Genomic DNA, 16,435 nt, shown 5'->3' on the forward strand with positions numbered 1-16,435 from the left:
AGTCCAGAAGCCCACAGACAACAGGCTGAAAGCAACCAGCAGGAACAGTCCATTATGAGCAAAAGCTCATCTGTACCATTTTTCATAGAGAATTGATTCATGGACACAGCAGGGGAAGAGGAGAGTGGGACAAAATGTGAGAGTAGCATCGACATATATACACGACTATGTGTAAAACAGATAGCTAGTGGGAAGCTGTTGTATAGCACAGGGAGCTCAGCTAGGTTCCCTGGAGGGGTGGAATGGGGGTGGGTTGGGAAGGAGGCTCAAGAGGGAGGCGTTATATGTATACTTAACACTGATTTGTGTTGTTGCACAGTTGTACAACAGAAACTCCCTGGGGAGGGCATGGCAACCCACTCCAGTATTCTTGTCTGGAGAATCCCCATGGACAGAGGAGCCTGGGGTTACAGTCCATGGGGTCACAAAGAGACATACCCAGCAGAGTGACTAAGCAAAGCACAGCAGAAACTAACACAACATCGTTAAGCATTTATACTCCAATAATAATTTTTTTTTAATTTCAAAAGACAAAGAAGCAAAAGCTCATAGGAGCTGAGGTTGCTGCACTCAGAAGGAAAAGAGATCCCAAGCAAAGCATCAACAGTGTCTGCTCCAGGCATTGTCTCCAGCTCCACAAGTGTCACTTCATCCTATCACAGCAGGATGGGAGAAGGATATTTTCCCCTTTGGTCCCCTCCTAGGGCTTGTGCAATTAACTTCTAGTATTCTACACCAGGGCTTCCCTGGTGGCTCAGGGGTTAAAGCATCTGCCTATAATGCAGGAGACCCGGGTTCGATCCCTGGGTCGGGAAGATCCCCTGGAGAAGGAAATGGTAACCCACTCCAGTATTCTTGCCTGGAGAATCCCATGGACAGAGAAGCCTGGTAGGCTACAGTCCAGGGGGTCGCAAAGAGTCGGACACGACTGAGCAACTTCACTTTCACTTTCACTATTCTACATTTAAAATATCATATTCAGATTTCACCTTAATCATGTTACTTCCCTGCTGTGGCTCCCTGTGGTTTAGAGGTTCAAGTCCAAACACTTCAGCTTGATAGTCAAGGTTTTCAAAGACATCATCCTAAACTCTACTTAGAGGCTAGGTTCCAAAAATGAGGAAAGATGTTGTGTTTGAAGCAAAGTGTTAGCTGTTTCTCTTACATCTGACACCTTTCTACCGCCATCCTTTACTGAAGCCAACCAACCTCCCAGCACTGCCTAATCAGCAAATCTCCATCCATCTAAGTCAACCTTGCAAAATCTCACTCTCAGTGTGTTATTTGGTACAATCCTTTCTGATCACATTTACTTAAAATAATACCTTGTCCTCTGAGATACCATTACTAGTTTTATCTCAACTATGCATTTGGCAATATTTATCCTGTGAAATCTTTCCTTTGAAGTTCTTTACTGATTTTAATTAACAGACTTCATTTTTTTAGGCTGGTTTTAGGTTTTATAGAAAAACAGAGCAGAAAAGTAGGGAGCTCCCATATACTCCCTGTCTCCTCTGCCTTTAATTTCCATTATCATCATCTTGTATTTGTGTGGTACACTTGTCACAACTGTGGAACCAATACTGAGCTGAACTAATCTATTAGTTCACATTAGATTTCACTCTCTGTGTTGTCCAGTTCTCTTAATTTTGACAACTGCACAATGTCACGTGTCCCCCATTATATTCTCATACAGAAGAATTTCACTGCCCTAAAAATTCCCCTGTGCTTCACCTGTTTACCCCTCCCTACTCTCCATCTGAACCCTTGACAACCACTGATATTTTTACTGTTTCCATAGTTTTGCCTTTTCAGGAATGCCTTATTCAGCTATTTTTAAATCTCACTACTGTTCAAAAGTTCATGCACTTGTTTCCTACTTCCTCAAACAGATGGAAAACTTCTCATTACATATTAGCATTTGCTAGAGAAAGAGCCATGTGCCTGTAGACTTTAGTAAATATGCACTGATTTTATTTGAATGAACTTGGAATCATCTTTCTTTTCTCTCTAGGAAAATTATTAAAATACCTATATTTTGAAGTGGAGAATTGCCTTTCCAGTATGAGACAGATAAAGGTTCTTAAAGATAAAGAAAAGAAATCCTACCAAACAAAACGAACAACAAAAAAATGTCGACAGTTGAGGATAAAATACACTAAAACCAATAGGTGACAGAAACAAATTGATTAAAAATACAGCAGGGAAACCTGTGAATAATATTAACAAGAAATTTCAATATCTTAAAATTGGAACTGATAATTTATGGGGAGGCATGAGAAAAAGGGACTTCCCTTGTGACTCAGCTGGTAAAGAATCTGCCTGCAATGAGGGAGACTTGGGTTCGATCCCTGGGTTGGGAAGATCCCCTGGAGAAGAGATAGGCTACCCACTCCAGTATTCTGGCCTGGAGAATTCCATGAACTGTATAGTTCATGGGGTCACAAAGAGTCGGTCACAACTGAATGACTTTCACTTTCATGTATGGATGTGAGAGCTGGACCATAAAGAAGGCTCAGTGCAAAGAATTGATGCTTTGGGCTTCCCTGATAGCTCAGTTGGTAAAGAATCTGCCTGCAATGCAGGAGACCCTGGTTCAATTCCTGGGTCAGGAAGATCCCCTAGAGAAGGGAAAGGCTACCCACTCCAGTATTCTGGCATGGAGAATTCCACAGACTGTGTAGTCCACGGGGTCACAAAGAGTTGGACACAACTGAGTGCTTTCACGTTCTGACTTTCTTTTCTAATGAAAAAAAGATTTGAATAATGATGAGCAAGCCATATTAATGGATGGAAAGATTCAGCAATATAAAAAGTCAATAATTCAAAAACTAGGCTATGGCTTATTTTTAAGTACTCAACAACATATTTCTTAAGCTCATCTGAAGAAAATAAATGATACGAATACCCAAAAGAGACTGTTAAAGAAAAACAAGGAGGAGCTTCCCTAACAGATATGAAAACATACTAATGATAAAGGTAAAAAGTTTAGATTCTAAAATGACTATGATCTTTGTTTTCTAAAACATGTCAAAAGCCAAAATAAGTTTCATAATTTTTAAATCATAAGGGCAATTAAGACAGAGCTTAAAGAGAAGAGATAGGATCTAGAAAATAGAAATTTTTAAAAATCATAAAGTGAATAAAGGATTGTTGTTGTTGCTGTACAGTTGCTAAGTTGTGTCCAACTCTGCGACCTCATGGACTGCAGCACACCAGGCTCCTCTGTCCTCCACTATCTACCAGAGTTTGCTCAAAGTCATGTCTGTTGAACATCATCTCATCCTCTGCCACCCTCTTCTCCTTTTGCCTTCAATCTTTCCCAGCATCAGGGTCTATTCCAATGAGTTGGATCTTCGCATCAGGTGCCCAAAGTATTGGAGCTTCAGCTTCAGCATCAGTCCTTCCAATGAATATTCAGGGTTGATGCCCTGATTTACTTTTTTTGATCTCCTTGCTGACAAGGGACTCTCAAGAGTCTTCTCTAACACCACAATTCAAAAGCATTAATTCTATGGTCCTCAGCCTTCTTTATGGACCAACTCTTACATCTGTAATTGCCCTCAATAGCATATTGGACACCTTTCAACCTGAGGGTGCTCATCTTCTGGAGTCATATCTTTTTGCATTTTCTTGCCATCCATGGGGCAAGAATACTGGGGTGGGTTGCCATTTCCTTCTCCAGTGGACCATGTTTTCTCAGAACTCTTCCCTATGACCCAACTGTCTTGGGTAGCCCTGCACAGTATGGCTCATAGCTTCACTGAGTTACGCAAGCCCCTTCCACTACAAGACTGTGATCCTTGTGTGTGCCCTCAGTCATATCTGACTCTTTGTGACCCCATGGGAGGGGAAAATAAAGGATACTAATAGATATATCAATACTGAGACTAGGGTATATTAACTAAAAACTCTCTATGAAGAGGGCTATTAAATACTTTCATTTTTTGCATTGCTATGCAAAAAATGTCACTAAAAGTCCTCAGTAAAATGTGTACATAGACCCATACAATAATGCCACAAGGAAAGAATCCTGAAGAATTGAGGAATAGATGATGTATCAGCCATGCTTCTGAACAGTACACAGTACCCACTTTGTATATTTCTAAAAGAAGGGAATTTAAGAGAGAATATTATATACCTTCAAAATCTTTGGAATGGCTGAAGAAAAGGAAATCAGAGAGCCACAATAAGGCTTTCTCCTTGAAGATCATACATACTAGTGCAGCCAGGACCCAAATTCTGCTCTGCTGAGACCTTTGCTGCTAACATCATAAGCACCCTGCATCCATGAAACTGGTGACTAGACCGTGAAATGTGCATGAGTGCATACTCAGTCATGTGCAACTCTTTGCAACCCCATTGGCTGTAGCCTGCCAGGCTTTTCTGACTATGGCATGTGGAATCTGGACATTCCCAAGACCCACATGCTGGAGGTCACTTTCCACCAGCCACCACAGAAATGTTGCATGGACTCCCATTTTCACCTTTAAAAACTCATTCTTGTGTATCTAACTGGCACAACCCACTTCACATTTAGGAACAAGGGGCACAATGGATTTTACCTTCCCAACCACTCTGAACAGAATGAGGATAAAATGCAGCCTTTGGAAGCATGCAAGACTTTTAAGCTAGAGAAGAAATATGAATGGTACATTTTTATGGAAAAAGGAAGTTCCATTTTGCTTCTCATTAAAGAAATAGAAATTAAACCAAAATAAGTATGATTTTTCTTCTAACATTTTAATGATAAATCCTGAGACAAGTACAGTGAGATGAAAATTCTCTTGCACTACAAATGAAGAGGAAGTAGATACAATCTATCTGCATAGCAATTTGGCAATAGGAATCTAGATCCTTGGCCTTCCCAGGTGGCACTAGTGGGACCTGTCTGCCAATGCAGGAGATATGGGTCCAATCCCTTGGTTGGGAAGATTCCCTGGAGGAAGGCATGGCCACCCATTACAGTATTCTTGCCTGGAGAATCCAATCCCATGGAGAGAGGACCCTGGTGGGCTAAAGTCCATAGGATGGCAAACAGTTGGACATGACTGAAGCAACTTAGCACAGCACAGCATATATCCAGATCCTTGAACATGATTCCACCCTTTCACACAGTAATCTACTTTCAGGAATCTATCAGGAAATAATATGGTCTCCAATTTATAATCAGGAATATTGGCAATCAAAGAAAATAGGAAGCTATATTTATAAATGTGAAATATTAAAATTAACTAGTGCTCAACAGAAAGGAAAGTACTTAGATAAGTTGTATTACCTCTATGCAATGGATTTTTATAATGCTTTGTAATGATGTTGGAAAGTCCTCATATGAAGTAAAATCAAGTAGGACACAAAAATATTTAGACGACATGGAGCTAACTTTTCTAACTATTCACAAACTTGATGTAACAGAGAGAAGAGCCTATAGGAAAACACATAAATATGCTAACACTCTATCTCTGATGGAGGAAGGATGATGATGACTAAACTTAATTTTCATCTTGTCAGTGCTATGCATTTTCCAAATACTCTCGAGTAAAACTACACTTTCTATAGCACTACTAAAAACCAAAAATTATCATTAAAAAATAAACTTTTGAGAAATTAACTCTTCTCTTCCTTTCTCTCTAGTTTGAAAATGTTTAAATATATTTTAGTAATTAAGGATCTCATCACAATTTACAATTAAGTTATAACATGCCCTTAATTGGGGGGGAAAGGAGAAGAAGGAGGAAGAGGATGAGATGATTGGATGGCATCACTGATTCAATGGACATGAACTTGGGCAAACTTCAGGAGATGGTGAGAGGCAGGAAGGCCTGGCATGCGGGAGTCCTGGCATGCGGGAGTCCATAGAGTCTCAAAGAGCTGGACGTGACTTAGCAACTGAACAACAATTTGGGGAAGTTGTATTTTTAAAAGTCATGGAGGGGAAGATAGGGCAAGATTGGACTGAAAGTGGGCAAAGATACTGCGTCACGTTCACAGACTTCTGAGCCTCCTCACCTATGACTAACCAGCAAACGCATCGGACACGTTTGTTTTCACATCTATTTCACCAGTTTAAATTCTGCAGAGCATTGAGAATCTCAGAAGAAAGACGAACTAGTGAGATTTCTCCTTTTGTAAGATAATATTTGCTTCTTGGGCTTTCCTGGTAGCTCAGATAATAAAGAATCTGCCTGCAATCTAGGAGATCTGGGTTCAATCACTGGGTGGGGAAGACCCCCTGGAGAAGGGAACAGCCACTCCAGTATTCTTGCCTGGAGGACTTCATGGACAGAGGAGCCTGGCGGGCTACAGTTCATGTGGTTGCAAGGAGAGGGACACATTTGCCTCTTACAGCGAAACTTCCGGAGAAGGCAATGGCACCCCACTCCAGTACTCTTGCCTGGAAAATCCCATGGACGGAGGAGCCTGGTGGGCTGCCGTCTATGGGGTCGCACAGAGTTGGACATGACTGAAGCGACTTAGCAGCAGCAAAACTTCATGAACATATAAATCTCTCAGATGTCAAGATTTTGTGTTACCTCCTTAAGAAACAAGTTTTAGAAAACGGTAAATACTAATCCTTCCATCTTCAGAGACAATTTCACGAGAACTGAGTGGATCTAGGGTGGTCAAATGAGAACCGTGAACAAAATTGAATCAAGAGCATTGCTTTATGCAAGAAGACCTCAACACTAGAGGCCTTGCAGCCGACCTCGCCCCTCCATGGGTATCCAGGGCCACTTCCTTCTTCCCTTCCCCCTAGCCCTCTCCCCTCTTCACGTGTCCACAGCGCCCTCTGTTGATCTGGATCTCCCCTGCACCACACCAACGGGTTCAGTTCAGTTCAGTTGCTCAGTCGTGTCGGACTCTTTGCGACCCCATGAATCGCAGCACGCCAGGCGTCCCTGTCCATCACCAGCACTCGGAGTTCATCCAAACTCATGTCCATCGAGTCGGTGATGCCATCCAGCCATCTCATCCTCTGTCGTCCCCTTCTCCTCCTGCCCCCAATCCCTCCCAGCATCAGGGTCTTTTCCAATGAGTCAACTCTTCGCATGAGGTGGCCAAAGTATTGGAGTTTCAGCTTCAGCATCAGTCCTTCCAAAGAACACCCAGGACTGATCTCCTTTAGAATGGACTGGTTGGATCTCCTTGCAGTCCAAGGGACTCTCAAGAGTCTTCTCCAACACCACGGTTCAAAAACATCAATTCTTCAGCGCTCACCTTTCTTCACAGTCCAACTCTCACATCCATACATGACCACAGGAAAAACCATAGCCTTGACTAGACGAACCTTTGTTGGCAAAGTAATGTCTCTGCTTTTGAATATGGTATCTAGGTTGGTCATAACTTTCCTTCCAAGGAGTAAGTGTCTTTTAATTTCATGGCTGCAGTCACCATCTGCAGTGATTTTGGAGCCCAAAAAATAACCCCACAGAAAGGAAAGTGAAAATGCTGAGTCACTCAGTGTCCAACTCTGCAACCCATGGACTGTAGCCTGCCAGGCTCTTCTGTCTATGGAATTTTCCAGGCAAGAATACTGGAGTGGGTTGTCATTCCCTTCTCCAGGGTATCTTCCCGACCTGAACTCAACCATATCTTTGTCTAAACCAAGGTCTTGATTGCCTTTTCCAGACTATTTCTAGGTCTCTGGCCTCCTTTTGTTACTTACATGGTAATTAATTCGCATAACCAAAAGCTATATCCTAGTAGTCTCATTTATTGCCATTATGTTAAGCTTATTTTAAGAACAGCCTGTGTTACATATTCCAGAGAATCCTGGCTTTGGCTGAGGCAAAGTTCCAACAAACACACAGACTAGACTTTGTTACCAACCTGGGAACAAGATGTTTGAGCGTTTGCGCTAATGTTGACCCTTTGTAGAGGTTCTGCTGTGAGGCTGAGGAATGAGTGTAGTCTGGCTGATGGTTTTGTCTCTCATAAAAAACTGAGATGATTATTTCCATGTATAGTCCTACAACTATAAAGACAAAATGCCATTTTCCAAAACTCCATTTTTCTCATTTTCTAACATACTCTTAAATTAAACCATCATAGTTTATCGATCAAAATCACTCTCCCTGCTTATGTACAATTGTAACTATATATTGCTACAGTAATGGAACCTAAAACCATGGTGTAGTCTTATTGGAATAAAAGAATCTTCGTTGTGTGAATTTTACCTCAATAATAAGCCTCTGTGCACCAAATTGATTAGATTTCTTATAAAAGACTAGCTGCCGTTGCAAATCCAAAATAATAGATGGTTGACATGTGACACTAATAGTAGCCAATAAAACAGCTTCAGGAAAATTTTCCCAAATGCTTTGTAAATTGATTATCTATAATTCCCTATGATAAATTGCCCCATAATGTCATCTGATGGCTATTTATTTAGGCAGAAATTCAGTCTAGGGAATTTGAGAAACAAAATCCCAGCTCTGCAATGATGATGGTAATACAATTTACAGTCTTCTGGAATAGCCGATATTTAGTGTAGCTTACTAATCTTTGTCTTTGCCCATTTGCCCGAAAACAAGACTCCTACTAATATAAGTTTGGTCAGGAGATAGTTATTCTAAGTAGTAATTTGATAGACTCTTTAGCAGAGCCTCAAAAAAAAAATCAACTTTTTGATTGCCCTATTTCACTAACAGGACTAGCCATTAGCCTGGGCTTCCAGAGTCGGAATGTGTTATCTTCGAGTTGTCCTTTTCAAGTAACAGACGCTTCAGTTCTCACTAAGAGAACTGTTCCTTCCTTTCAATGTCTCTCTCACAGAGCCCATCCTTTGACACTTCACAACCCAAAGACAATTTGTCATTATCCCTCATTCTCATTCTTGCAGCCACTCCTTCACTTGGCCTCTCCACCTGTAGATTACTCCTCCATTCTGCCTTATGAATTCCCACACGAATCTTTCGTGAGGGGTTACTCCTCTATTCATAATGCTCCAGTGAGCCTTATTTACCCAAAACAGCAATTTTGCCATTGCTTTTTCACATGACATACATATGTGCCATACAAGCTAGAATGTAAGATAAGTAGTCTGGCTCCAGCAGTCAAGTCTTTACGCCCCATCTTCATTCTGTGCCTCCAGCCAGAATTAGTTCCTCACCCTTGTGCATTCCTATTTTTCTTTATTCCCTTGAAATGCATCATTCGTTGCTCTGTATCAAACATATTTATATATGTATCATATATAGAAGGCAGATTTAGAAAGTGACCTCCAATGATTCCCATTTTTCTATATTCATGATCTTGTTTAATTCCCTTTCCTTGAGTGTGGGCTAGACATAGCGACTTGCTTCTAGCAACAGAATATGAGGTAACAAGCGATGTGGTATCATTTCTTGGTTATACAAGAGTGAGACCACAGTTTTGCTGGCAGGCTCTCTTGATTGCCTTCTCAGACTGCACACTATGATCAAGTGGGATGTCCCATTGATAAGGACCACGTGGCAGGCATTGTGGGTAGCCTAAGGCTAAACTCCAACTAGGAACTGAAGCCTTCAATCCAAAAGCTTTGAAAGAACCGAATTCTGCTGGCAACCATGTGAGTAAGCCTGGACATGGAACTTTCTTCCCAATCAAACTTTCAGATGCCACCAAGCTTTGGCTGATGCCTGATTTCAGCCTTGTGAGGGACCCTGAAACTTAGGACCCAGCTAAACCATGCCTGGGTTCCTGACCCACAAAAACAGAGATAAGCATTTTAAGCTGCTAAATTTTAGGTAAATTGTTGCACAGAAATAAATAAAATACACGCATCTTACTTCATCTGCTTAACTGTAGCCTTCCCTAGGCAGAAACTGAATGGTAAAGCTAGGCGTGAGCAGAGTACCCAAAGTAAATGTTTATGCAGAGTAAATGCTAATGTGTGTTAAATGCTAATTAACAAGATGACTGAACAAAGGACTTTTTCAAAACAAGCCCAATTTTCCCAATTGTAGAAAGTAAATATCATTTAACTCTCTCTAAACATGTGGATTACATTTAAAATTTATACTATCCTTTAATGTCAGACTCTCTATTTTGATTTTTGCCTATTTCTCTACTCCCTCCGATTTTCCTTTTTAGCAGAGATGTGTTCAGGTCATCTTACCATCTACTTAACCAAGGGAATGCATAGTTCATAGAATGATAAACACTAGCAAACTTAAATTTATTTTTGAAAGATTATACCAAGCAAATATAAGTTTCTCTAATAAAATAAATGCCCTTCAATGATAAAAGGAATAGAGATGTCCTCAATACCAGTTAGGAGGCTTTGAGCTGCAAATAACAAAAAAAAAAGGAAAGATTCACAGCAGGAATGTATTTATTTCATACATTATAACTCTGTTGACTTTCAAGATTGAAAATTTAGTAGGACATCAAGGACCCAATATTTTCCCGTCTTTCTACCCAGCTCTTCTCAGAATAGCTCACTTATGGTTGCAAAGAGGCTGCAACTATTCCAGTAATCACATCCAGACACAAGAGTATCCAGTGAACGAAAAGCATCTCTTCTTATGTGTCTCTCTTTTAACAGCAAAGAAACCATCCCCAGAAGCCTCGGACTACTTCCCTCTGCATCTCAGTGATCAAAATTGGGTCATAAAACATGTCCTAAATTAAACTCTGATGAGGAAACTAAGATGATGCTAGGGAAGGGATGGACACCTGAAGAAAACTGGGATTTCAATCAGCAATCAAAAGGGAGGTGTCTGTTTACACCCACAGGAGATGACACAAAGTAATGTATAATTTGTCACAAAAATGTGCTTATATGAATTCAGCAAAAGAAACAACTATTATCACCTTGAGTGGTTTGGTATTATGATAAAAGACTTACAAATTAGGATTAAAGTCATTACCCATCCATAAAAGTTGTCTACCTTTTAATAACTGTATTAAACTTTGCGACTACAGTAATGGTACCATCAGTTGTCTTTTTAGTCATTTAGTTCTTATTTATGAACAATATTATGGTCTTAATTTTTTTTCCAATCGCTATACTAATGGATTTATAAAAATTCATAAGGCTGTAATCAATTTTGAAACTTTTCTTTTCCTAGTAACCCTGGGTGACAGATAAATTACTTTCCCATTGATTTCATATGCTCTTAATTACCTAGGTTTATACCTGGTTCAAACAAAAGAACAGAGGGGCTTCCAGAAACCAATAGTGCAGCTAAAAGACTTCTAGAAGAGGAAATACACTCTGGAATCAGATAAGTAGTCAAGTTCATTGACTTGTCTAGTTGCTACTTGAGAGACAGTACGTCATTGTTGTTAAGAACGCAGAATTTGGAATCAGATCTAGATTTAAATCTCTACCCCATATTGTATTAAAGATACATGGTTCTAACCTCTGTAAGCCCAAATTTCTCCATCTTAAAAAGGATCATCAAACCAACCTCATAGGGTTGCTATGAAAGTTAAATTAAATGATATCTGTAAAACACTTAACAGTAAACAGTAAATGTTAGCTATCATTATTACTTAAGCTGTTTTAATAAATATTTCCCAACCACAGCCCATAAACTAGTCTCCTCCCACTATCTTCCAGAACTGGGCTGTAGGAGAAGATTGGGAGCTAAACTCCCTAGGCATGGGAAGGATGCAGAGGCGCTTTTCATACTGGGTTCCAACAGGTCACATCTCTCTCCTGCTGGCTGAGAACAGAGGCAGAAAGAAACATGAAAAAAAAAAAATGAAAGTGTTATTCACTCAGTTGTGTCAGACTCTTTGCAACCCCATGGACTATAGCCGGCCAGGCTCCTCTGCCCATGGGATTCTCCAGGCAAGAATATCGGAGTGGGTAGCCATGCCCTCCTCCAGGGATCTTCTCAGTCCCAGGGATGGAACCTGCACTGCAAGCAGATTCTTTACCATCTTAGCCATCAGGGAAGCAACCTAGATGGCCTCAAACACTTGTCGTCATGAGACATTGCTCATGTATTTGCTTCTTCATCCCTCGCCAAAAGGCTCAGGATCTCCTCTTGGACTTCCCTGACTGACCTTCTGAATGTTGGGGTTTGCTCTTCCAACCTAGGTTCCTTATCTTCTCAAGTGGTTCACTGGCCTTGGACATGAGAAATGTAATATACATATGCCTTCTCCTACCTTCTGGAGCGGGCAAATCTAAAAGCATCTTTAAACCTCCGTAGGTATTTAATTCTATGATGTCTTAACCAGAGTCACTAACACCCTCAGGGAACACTGAATAGGGCCAAGAGACAAAGGATTTGAAAAGATGCTTCTTTCTTTAGTTTTTATTCGGATTGACAATTGAGTTTTTGTAAGTGAATCACGTTTACTCCACTTTAAAGGAATCTGAATCCATTCGAGGTCACTTAATTTCAAATTCAAGCAGTTAAATTGATTTTACCCACCACAATCATGGGGTTCTGCTCTTAGATCTTATTTCATAGGCTGTAAAGAGCACTCAATTCTGCTCTGGTTATTTGTGTTATTTATAGCCCCCAGACTGGTTGTACAAGGTGACAACATTCCCTGATATGCTTTTGCTATTTATGTTCTAGTCTATTTTTTTTTCGCTCCAACAGCTTTTTCCCAAATATCTTATATTAAAGCAACATTAGCATATTTGGGTATGAAAGAATCATCACTACCCATTTTCTAAATTATAAGAAATTTCAACTGTCAATACAAAAGTTGAAGTCAGCATCTTGGGATGCTATTACTTCAATAATTATCTTCTTTGCCCTGTCATATCAGATCAAAAGACAATCTTTTTTAGGCATCACCCCCTGAATTAGAAGAGTATCCCATTTTAAAAGAATCAGAAACATTAACATACAAAAGTTCTTTAAGAACTTTTTGATAAAGAGCATAATAAAAAATTGAAAGTGTTACATTAACTCAGTAAAATATACAAACATATGCTGATATTTCAGTCTTAACTAGATGGATGAGTTGTACACCAAGAATTTTTTTGGAAAACTTGGTGACTAAATTACAACCTGGATAATGTAGATGGATAATGTTATCCCACACATGGTATCATTCCAATATGAATGAAACATATTTTGTAAAAATGTGTTGATGTAGACTTTGAAAAATTATGTTGCTGGAAGACAAATCAACTTTTTAAGGGTGAAAACAGGATCTTCTCTAGGGAAAAGAAGCCTACTGCCAGTCTTCCTGGGAAGAGGTCTATCTGGACAGAATGAAAAGTCAGTGGAATGTGATTAGATTAATGGAATTCCATGCCCCTTTATCTGGGTGTGGAAGTCAGTAAGGCTGGAATTCCAAGTTATGAAGACACCTGGCATACTTCTGGTAGAAGAAAAGGTCACAGAAATGGAGTGCTGGCCTCTACTTCATAGATCCAGGCAGGCAGCAGCCGGACGGTGTCTAAAGCTGTGTAATTGTGATAAGTTATTCTCTGTCTAGATTTTCTCTTTCCAGGTCCCTGCAACTTTGGGGGTTGGGTAAAGTTACAGCCTGACCTCTACTGCCCACTAGAGGATAAAGAAGAGCTCAACTGATGCCAAGAACTGACTCGATGGAAAAGACCCTGATGCTAGCAAAGATGGAAGGCAGGAGGAGAAGGGGACGACAGAGGATAAAATAGTTGGATGGCATCCCCAACTCAATGGACATGAGTCTGAGCAAGCTCCAGGATTTGGTGATGATAGGAAGCCTGGTGTGCTGCAGTCCATGGGGTCACAAAGAGTTGGACACCACAAAGCAACTGAACTGACTGACCCACTGAACTGACTGACCTTACACTTTGGGCGCAGCTTTCTTACAGAAGGGCAAGCACACGCGCGTGCGTGCACACACGCACACACACACAGAGCCAGAGTGATCGCAGCCGCACTGGTCCTCCTCAGAGGAGAAGCAGCTGCAGTAAGCAAGCAAGCTATGTGGGTTGAAGTCAAGGAACCCCAGGTATCCACTGGTGAACTCGTAAGAAATTAAACAACTTAACTGCTGTTTTAACCAATTTTTCCAGATGACTCAATTTAGTCAAGCCACAATTTAGTCTTTCTTTTCCTATTGAGCTGGCCTGTTGTTTGTTTAAACTTTTTGTATTAACTGGTTCTCTTACAGTTTGCAGATTTAGCCTATCAGAATGAAGAAGTGTAAGGGGAGAAACCTTTTAGGCTTCTTAATGTTCCTCAGACTTTTTCAAGTTCCTCACACTCCAGGGCAAGATATTTTTCCCCTGAGCTCTTAAGTCTTTCTGCTGCCACACTTCTCCCTGTATTACTTGAGATAAATTTAAAGAAAATTGTTGAAATGGTTATCCTTGAGTTCCCAACAAGTCAGTGACAAAGAGAGAGGTCTGAACTTGTTCTAAGGAAACTGTTCTAGTTAAGGTCAAGTGAAACGTTAGTATTTCACTCAGTGTTTTCACCTTTATTACTCCATTGGGCTTCCCTGGAGGCTCAGATGGTAAAGAATCTGCCTGCAGTATGGGAGACCGGGTTCGATCCCTGGGTTGGGAAGATTCCCTGGAGAAGGGAAGGGCTACCAACTCCAGTATTCTGTCCCGGAGAATTCCACGGACTGTATAGTCCATGAGGTCACAAAGAGTCGGCCACGACTGAGCCACTAACACTTTACTTCTCAACATAAAATGCATTTAAAGACAACAAAATAAATATATTGAACTTATGTCCTTATTTTATCACCTCAAGAAACCTATTTTGGGAACACAAGTGCTTCCTTAAGCATAGTTTATTTTCATAAAATAAGACATGTATTTCAGCTTGCTTGTGAACCTAATTTGGATTCGTAAAAGCTTATAACCAACACAAGAGTGATAAAAGTTGAGTTAAATATCTCACCTGGAGTGTTTCCACATACTGGTTCAATATATTGCATGTATGTTTTATTCTATTTTTTAACCTCTTTGCTGAAAAAAGCTTTAAAATGCATAGGCAAAACTGGATATAATGTAAACCAAAGATTTTGATGACACACCTTATTAATTCTATGTATATATATAGCTTAGTCTTCAAAACATAATTCTTTTAAATATATATAACAAAATAAAACAAGTGATAGCAAAATAAAACAAGTGCACCACAGAAATCTTGATGAGATTAGAAGAAGGGACAAGCTGATTCTGTACATCAACAACTAAATAGAGTCAACTGTTTACCTGTTTGGGACGAATAGGAGAAATGCCAACGAACAAGTTGTGCACCTTTAAATTGTTTTCTTCCTTTAGGTGCTGTATGTTTCCACCTTAATTGTTTTGTATTTTCTGTCTAGAAGGAACAGCCATCAAACAGAGACAAGCCTCTGTTAATGTTTTCAGTAGGATCAACTGCATTCCCTGCATTCAAGAAAAAAATAAAATAAAAGGAATAATTGGCCAGGGAATGGCACCTGTGGGCTAGAACTCTTCCTTGTATAGTATAAAGCTTGCTGCAGAATTTAAATCATCTTAAATCTTAGTGTGGCAGTATCTCTGATCTTAAGAAAAGTTTCATTTTCTTAAATCTTAACTTTAGAAATTAATTCCTTCTTGTTGTCCCAGATAACAGCCAAAGCAGGAGAAATTGTGTAGCACACAAATTGAGCATAATGCTTGACGTTTCAGAAAATGCAGAATCCCTAAGGGGTAACTCAAGTCTTCACTGCTTGCATGTTGTATGTCAGTAACCAGGTTAAATCTCAAACAGGAACCTTGTTTTGGTGTAAATGATCGCCTCGGTATCTGTTACATTTGTGGCAAAGCTATTTTTCATTTTGTTTTTGAGACAATCTGAAATTTCTGTATTGGCTTCCATCATTGAACAAATAATTTAGAGAGCCTAGAATGTGACAAGCAATATTGTAGGAACAGAAGAAACACGCCAGAGAAGGCCCTTGTTCTTACACGGATCATATCCTACCGAGAGGAAGACAGACAGTAAACAAGCAAATAAATTAGGAAGCCAATTTCCGGAGACGGTAAAAGTGCCATGCAGAGAACAAAACAGCACAGTGACAGAAGGGAGCTTTTGGTTGGGCTGCAGATTTAAGACTTTGATGATAAAGGAGCTGGCCCCTCAAAGAACAAGAGGAGGAGTGTCTCATGGAATTGGGAGGGCCCAAGGTAGGAATGGGGTGTCTGCTGGAGGAAAGATAGAAGAAAGCCAGTGTGCCTAAAGCATGGTGTGAAAGCTAGGGAAAGAGATGGGAAAGGTCCTCAAGTTTCATTATCTTCAATCCCCAGCTCCACTGAAATCAGAGTTCCAACAGCATTTTTTGTACTGCTGTGGTAGCACTCACTGAATGCAGTTGGTGACTACTATAGATTGAGTTGTGCCCCTGCAAAATTCACATATTGAAGTCCTAATCCCCAGAATGAGTATTTGGGAGATAGGGCCTCTAAAGTTAAATGAGGTCCTAATTCAACAGGACTGGTATCCTTTTAAAAAGAGGAAGAGGAACTTCCCTGGTGGTCCAGGGGTTAAGAATCCGCTTTGCA

The 16,435-nt window shown here is 40.2% G+C and overlaps 1 non-coding gene across 1 annotated transcript; it reads left to right on the plus strand.

Moving 5' to 3' along the window:
- Positions 1-743: 743 nt before the first annotated feature.
- On the plus strand, positions 744-815 carry TRNAY-AUA (transfer RNA tyrosine (anticodon AUA)). Its single transcript has one exon. It is a non-coding gene; the product is annotated as a tRNA-Tyr (tRNA).
- The last annotated feature ends 15,620 nt before the right edge of the window (positions 816-16,435 follow it).

This window comes from Bos mutus, chromosome 12, assembly GCF_027580195.1.
Source record: "Bos mutus isolate GX-2022 chromosome 12, NWIPB_WYAK_1.1, whole genome shotgun sequence".
Lineage (NCBI taxonomy): Eukaryota > Metazoa > Chordata > Mammalia > Artiodactyla > Bovidae > Bos > Bos mutus.